We start from the raw sequence: 7,703 nt of genomic DNA, 5'->3' as shown, positions 1-7,703 counted from the left end.
AAATTATCCTGGTAGTATGGATTTCTCAATGCATAGTGATTCAGTAAGGGAAGAATTCGAGCCAGTGGAGGAGCATCAGTGATTGAGGGAGTAGAAACAAAGAGATTCGAAGAATTTTCTAGTTTCTGTCTAGTGCCAGTTTAGCTGGAGAGAGGAGGCTGAATATTATTGCAAAGAGGGCCGCATAGCCAGTGTGAGTGAGCCAGAACCCAGTTTGAAGGTGCTAAAAAGTAGGTCGATTCAGTTGTTGGAGGCCAAAAGATTGTTCGGAAGGCAAAGTGACTTCATTCCAGAGGTAGAGTGATGCATGACGACTCATCTGGAGCTAACTAGCAAGTCGTACAATTTTCTCAGGCCAAGCAGTGCGAATTCTGGCAGAGCGAGTTGCCAATGAAAGAGTTCGAGCAGGCTAGAGGGAGGCCGAATTGTTGCAGAAGGGAGAAAATTCATCCAAATTATTTTGCTAGTACATTTTTCGGAGGATTGCAAATTGGGCATCTCGATTATTGTATTCAGATTTTTACTGTTGTATAGGGAAAATAAAGTCTCATTTGTTGCGCCAGTTTTCCCTGCGGGTTTCTTCTGGGGACATTAGTCTGAAATAATTGTGTTAATTGTGTGCATCAATTTCTCAGTTCCATTTTATTTTTTACAACATATTTTATTTTTTGGTGAAGATTGAAATTGTGAGTTTTGTTAGCTCTGCTACATACTTCAACATTTGGAGGACCAAATACTAGCTTGGTCGTGTGTTTATGCAAAAAGGGAGCTCGCAACAGTCTGTTTCCTTCTTCTCCTTCATTTTCCTTATACTCTCATAGCCCTTGCTATCTCTGTTTTCCTCCAAAACCTTGGATAAACCCGCTTTCCCTCAGGTCCCCGGGCGCAAAGTTTAAACCCATAAGACCGTGATCGCGTGACCGCGCACTTTTCATAAGCCCTTTTCCGTCACAACAGTCATTTTCTCTTTCCCTTGCACTGCTCATTCTCCCTTCATCAGTCTTAAAAACAGTTAATTCCTTTATCGGGTCCGGGTTTAATTGCTATCGCAAATCGCATCCATGTGTGTATAAAGGCTACGCCCCTTGACTTCCGCCGATGCGATATTGCGATGCGATCTGATCGCAATCGCACATCGCCCTACGTAAAGGCCCAAAATTATCAAAGGAAAAAGCCGATCCGATGACTCCCGTCGCGCCCGATAAAGCGACTCGTCCGATCAGTCCTGACAAGATCCAACGGCCCATGCCCATTTCGCTCTCATATCTCTCGATATCTCTCGCAAACCAATCTTCGTCGTCCATACGTGCAATCCGACGGCATTCGCACCTCCCGCACCCATAAGATACCCGCACATTAACTCGTGATCGAAGTGGTTTTCATCCCGTCTCGTCTGCCACGCGTCACCCGATGATTGTGATCGCTCTCCCATGTATGATTATCGCTCACCCACCAAAAGCGGTGCGATACATACCGCTTACCGCTCATTTTACCATCCCCGCTCGTTATCTCCCGTGCTACTCTTCTGCCCGATGGCCATCGGATCTGTCTGCCCGCGATTTGACGGCTCACGTTTGTTTGCTCCCGCTTTCGCTCGATTCTGCTCCCACTTCCGGCTTCTCGCCAATAGATCTCTGCCCTCCATTCACTTGATCCAACGACTGATATCTGTTCTGCCATGCACTTAGCTTGTCCATACCCTGTCCCGTGCATCTGAAGGAAGAAGGTGGCCAGTATCTAGCACTCGGCGTAATAGATCCTCAACAACCGCATTTAACATGAAGAATGGCCGAGAAGGAAAGGACCAGCCTTGAGCAGATCGCAGCATTTATCAGTTATGGAGTTTCTTTCATACAACATTCCACCTGCTCAAGAAGGACAACAGAGTATCAGAAAAGATCAGATTCATTTATTGAAGCAAGCAGATTGCAGCAGGGACTCTTTCAGACAGTTAAAGCGATTGGTGGTCAATTATGACCCCTCCACGCCTAGAGTAGCAGAGCATTTTTGTAAAGAAAACTCTATATATACCCAGAAAACAGATGTAATCAAGGTTGATGGTTGTTGTTTTGATGTAAGGTTCAACTTCTGGAGACTGTAACTACTTTGATACTTGCAGTGTCTCGTCTTCATTTTAAGCTAGTACAAGCTTCTTTTGTTGTTAATTGCTCATTTTCCATTTCTATTTTGTTCTAGGCTGTGCTTGTTATGCAGTTTTCATGAACTCTTGATGTTTAGCATTAGAGGAGATGTCATCCTACCTCTGTGTTAGAATCTTGTATGTATCAGTGAATGGGTTATTCAGGTTTCTGTTTACTTAGTGCCAGAGAGCTGTCATCCTGTCTGTGCATTAGGAAATAGATTTGCAGACCTCTTTACTGGTTGCAGCTGGCCATCACATGGTCTTGTGCATTTGCTGGTGTGGTCAGTATTCTCCATATTCACCTAATCCTCAAACTGTGAGTAATTGGTGATCTAAAGCCTTGTAGTCTGGGGGTGTTCACGCATGTCTGGAGTTAAGCATAGTAGAAGTGGTTATCTGACTTGAACAAGCATCATTCCTTCCATTCATCCATTTCCAACATTCAGTTGAGTTTGTAATGTTCCCAAGCATCTTTGAGATACAACCTAGGAGAGTTTCTTGGGGTGATAACAAGTTTATCGATATTTGTCGTAATAACAAATAAATTGCAAAATAGTTAAGGGATAAATTTCCAATAATTGCAATCAAGGAATTTTCACATTTGGTTCTCCTAGATAGAGGAATTGTAGCATGTATAAATGTTTCCCCAACTAAATAAAAATTGTCACAAGAGGATTTTTTTTGGTGTAGTGGATGTGGTAGAAACATAACTACATCGATATGAGGATCCTCTTTCTTTTTTAAAGAAGTCATCTAGTGGTAGTGGGATTGTGGTTGAATTTGATGGTGGACCAATAGTAGCAACAAGTAAGAGGCATCGTCCTAGTGATCTAGTGGACAATATCAATTAAGAGGAGTTGCGAGAGGGGATGGATCTTGCCATCAAAGTCTTTTTATTTATGTAATATTGCATGTTCTCCTTATTCGAGATGTATTCATTGCTGGTCTATTGGGCTCCAATTAGGTATGTAGCTCCTAGTTTAAGGATTAGGGATTACATTGTTGGTTAAGGTAAAGAGGGGTATGGACAACCCATTAGAACCTATCAAATCGACATCGCGCTCATCAAGAGTTAGTATTGTTTCATTGTGTCATCAAAGAATGAACCGATCTTCAAAGTGTTGGATGCTCTTGAAAATTACAATGATGCTTAATATCTAGGTGAGTTGTTCATTAAGGTCTTTCAAGAAGTAGGTGTTGATTCTTGTGTGCAAATTATCACATATAATGCACCTATTTGTAGGGCTATGGACTTAACTATGGAAACCAAATATCCATAAATATTTTGGACACCTTGCTTTGTATGTTCTTTGAAATTGACACTTAATCCTATTGCTTCTAATGTGATGTGGATGAGAGAGTTAATTGATGATGGACACCATTTCCACAATTTGCAAAACCATAACCATGCCCTTACATTATATAAAAGATTCACATATTTCTCATTGTTGAAAATTTTGGATACTGGGTTTGGCTCATCATTCATCATGTTTCGAAGGTTAAGGGAGGTGAAAACAACTCTTGCGTCCATTTTAGAATATTAGGCTCTATGGAAAAAGCAAGATGTGTATGCTTTAAAGAAGGTCTTGGATATAGTGTTGGGTGATTGTTGGTGGGAAAGGCGAATTTACCATCAAGACCTATGATTTCTTTGTTGTGGTTTGGAAATACAAACCAAACCATACTAGGAATTTTTTATGAATGGGGGGACTTTATATTCAAGTCGATGAGGACAATTATTTTTGAGAATGAATGCCATAGGCATGTGACATTGGCAAAGATCTTGTTCACCACCATACAAAATATTCTTGTTTGCAAGCGAGAGAAGATGTATACCTTTGAAATGCTTGTATCACTTGTTGAATCCCAAGAACTATAGTCAAGTTTGGTTCAATGTTGGGCTTGCATGTAGATTCCCTTCTCACATGGACATGGAGATTTTAGAGGGGGAGGATGATTGCATTGAGCCAAATGTATTAGGATAGAGCCATGCATAATGAGGTGAAGGAGGGTTCAATAGAGTTAACAACTTTTGTTGGAATATTTAGAGGATATGATGTGGTCACAAACATGGGGCTTAAGAAGTCTCGTGCTTTGTGCGGAACACAGTGTTGAACATTATATAATGAATAGGAATGAGGTTCCTTTATTAGGTTACATGGAGATTTTAGAGAGGGAGGATGATTGCATTGAGCCAAATGTATTAGGATAGAGCCATGCATAATGAGGTGAAGGAGGGTTCAATAGAGTTAACGACTTTTGTTGGAATATTTAGAGGATATGATGTGGTCACAAACATGGGGCTTAAGAAGTCTCGTGCTTTGTGTGGAACACAGGGTGATGTTGAATATTATACAATGAATAAGCATGAGGTTCCTTTCTTAGGTTACTTCATTCTCTTGTTGTGAAAGGAATTGGAGAACTTATGAGAATGTGGAGACTTTGAAGAGATCAATGTTGAGCATTTTAGAGTGGAGACATTGGTGTATGTGCATAGCAATGTCCATCTTATACACAAAGTGAGGGAAGGGTGATTAAGAGAAGGACAAAACGGGGAATGTTTTTGCTGATATAATGGGTTTGCAACTTTGAGTTGGCATTGGTCAATTTGGATCTTAATGCATTAATCCTAAAGCCAAACACTTTTGATGATCATTATTCTATTGAGGGTTCATTTTCCACAACAAGAGATGCAAATATTCAAATGGAAATGGAGGAGGAGGGAGGAGAGCACATTGACAAGGTGGCTCATTCAATGGAAATATTCAATTAACATTACAAACTTTGAGAGAAGCTACGAAGACTTTCCAAGAAAAACCCCTTGAGATAAAGACTACACAAGACCTAGGGTTGAGATATTTGATGGGATTAGGGTTCACCCAAGGTCAGGGTAGATGAGAGAAAAGGCTATGAATGATATGCTTCAACAAGTACAAAAGCTCAAGCCTTAAGGAAGTCCCCAAGTTGAAGGATTAGCACCTAGGGTTCCCTCTTGATGCGATGGCTAGGGCATCCAATTTCTGAAAATTCCACCATGGGAATTCCACCAAAACTTGAGGATTACTAGACGAGATAGAAAGGAAGAATTCTATCAATATGGAATCCAAAAATTCATCCTCCCTAAAATTTCGCACCAAGCCCTGGAAAGCCTCCTCATCCTTGAAGGGACGGAAAAAAGGAAGATAATTTTTGTATAAAATTTAAGGGTGACCACCAAGGGAGAAGACTAGTGCCTAGACCATTGGGAAGTTGGAGTCATGGGAACTTTGACTTGACCAAAACGTCCTTCAAGGAGGCCTAAAGAGGAAGTCATAACTACCCCTTCAAGCATTTACCCTCTTTAATCAAGTTAATGGAGTTTCATGGATTAAATATGATTAGTATCCACTGGGAACATTCATTTCACATTATCAATGAGTAACACATGCAAAAATTTCTCAAGATTACTATTTATAACCACATTTAATAACTAGGGCACAAAATTTCATCAAGAGACAATATTCCATGCATTAGACATAGCGAAAATTAGAAATACACCATTAAAGAGGACTTACAAGACAATGCGAAGTATATCCATCCATTAGCAAGACATTAGAGGCTCCAAGAAAGATAGTGAAAAGATCCAAACATTAAAATTCATCCATACTCATCCAAATCCTTCACCAAATTACAGGTCTAAAATCTCTAATAAGCTTGGTGAAAATCCCAAGTGATGATCCAAATGAATGAGGATTAGCTCCATTTATATGAGCTTCCTTTAATTCGAATTAGCTTAAAAATGCCCCTAATATTATTTTAATGTGCAAAAATAACATATCTTTGGTGATAAGCTTACCAAATAGGTCAAATGTGTAAGATAACCCATCCAATGAAGCCGAAATGATAAAATAATGGTACAAAGGGTTGTTGGAGGGCCTAGTTGTGTCCTCAAGAAGCCTCCATGAACAATGGTCAAAGGGGGTGGCCCCTTGATCTCCAAGCGAAACATCATGGGGTGCTCCAGGTGGCTCTCAATGGTCTCATGGATCTCCATGTGACTCATAATCAAGTCGATGCTCCATCAGTGAGGGCTAGAAGATGACACATGCTCTCCCATGTCTCCCCGGGAGAGACAAAACCTCCTCTGGGCCTTGGATCAACTGCCAAGTGTCAGGTGCAATGTGTAGTTGGCTGGGCAACATGGTCCAAGTGCATCATCATCTCTATATAACTAGGGCACGATTCACGAACACGCAATGTGGTGGTGCTGAAGAAGCCCATGGCATGGCAATCAATGCTTTGCATGTTTGGAGGCCCATGGCTCTCAACACTCACCCTACAAGTGCCATTATGACCCTATGGAGGGCTTGGATCCCGTATAGGGAGTCCAAGTCCAAGATGAAGACGCACTTGCAACCTTGTATAAGATCCAATGCGTCTCGTCACCTTCCAGCATAATAATCCATAAGTGAAATTGAGTAAATAAGCTTGCTAATTAGGGACAAAAGTGGACACTTCATAGTGGCATGCCCTTCCTCTTTGAACATGTACTAATGTTACCTTCCTTGACAAGAGAGGTTAATGAAGGACCCTATTAGGTGGTATCAATTGCTAGGGGAGTGATAGGTCCATGGTATATCCATCAAATGGCAGGTGCCATGTGAAATAGTGATGGAACAGAGTGGGGGCAAGAGGGAAGGCTCCAAGCCACATGCCATGGTACACATGTAGCTATGATAAGGGACACCCACACCTTGGGTGTATGAATGTAGGAGGGAGCAATCATGGTACATGAGTTACCCCGACCTTTGTTTTTCCACCCTTCATGTGCCTTTTATTGATTTTTCTTCATTTTACTTCTCGGGGCTTAAAGGGGATGAGAACATGATGTGTAAGATATAACAGTGAATACCCCCTTAAGGTGGGGCAGTTCATCACCCACCGGGGGTTGGGACAATCATGGGTTCCTTAATGGTGTAGGGGGCAGTGATAGGGCCCCTAGGAACTAGGGTGATGGCCATAATGATGATGGGGGGTAGAGCTCATGTCTGGCTTTGCCCACTCACCAAATATTATTGTCCTTACCATATTTTGCATTTTGTGGTACATTTCTTATTGTATGTGGCCATATTATGCTTTTATCTTTCTTTTTAGTTGCATCAACCTCCGGCAATGTTGCATTAATCGTTATCGGGATTAAATCGGCGCGGGGAAAAAATCGAAATTATCGGGAAATTATCAGAAAAAATCAGGAAAAAATCGTTTGGTACAAAATATTCATTTTTTTAATATCTAAACCATCTACAACATAAAATAAATACATTGACACATAAATATGATAAAAAAACTAATATATAAGATGTTTAATATCATTTCTAGCTCTAAAATCACACATAACATTGAATCATGTCCTAAATAGTAAGTCCTGACTCCTGAGTCCCAACTCAGCCTCAAAATATCAACAAAAAATATGATACTGTATCTCATCATGTCATAATGTCATATACAATAAAATGAAAGTCTAATCTTATTGATTTCCTCTGCCCCTCTTGCGAGAAAATGCCACAGCTTTCCCTTTCCC

The sequence above is a fragment of the Pinus tabuliformis genome, chromosome 8 (genome assembly GCF_031772625.1).
Source record: "Pinus tabuliformis cultivar Carrire ecotype Pingquan chromosome 8, CPIR1, whole genome shotgun sequence".
NCBI classification, from domain to species: domain Eukaryota; kingdom Viridiplantae; phylum Streptophyta; class Pinopsida; order Pinales; family Pinaceae; genus Pinus; species Pinus tabuliformis.
This window is presented reverse-complemented; position numbering follows the sequence as displayed.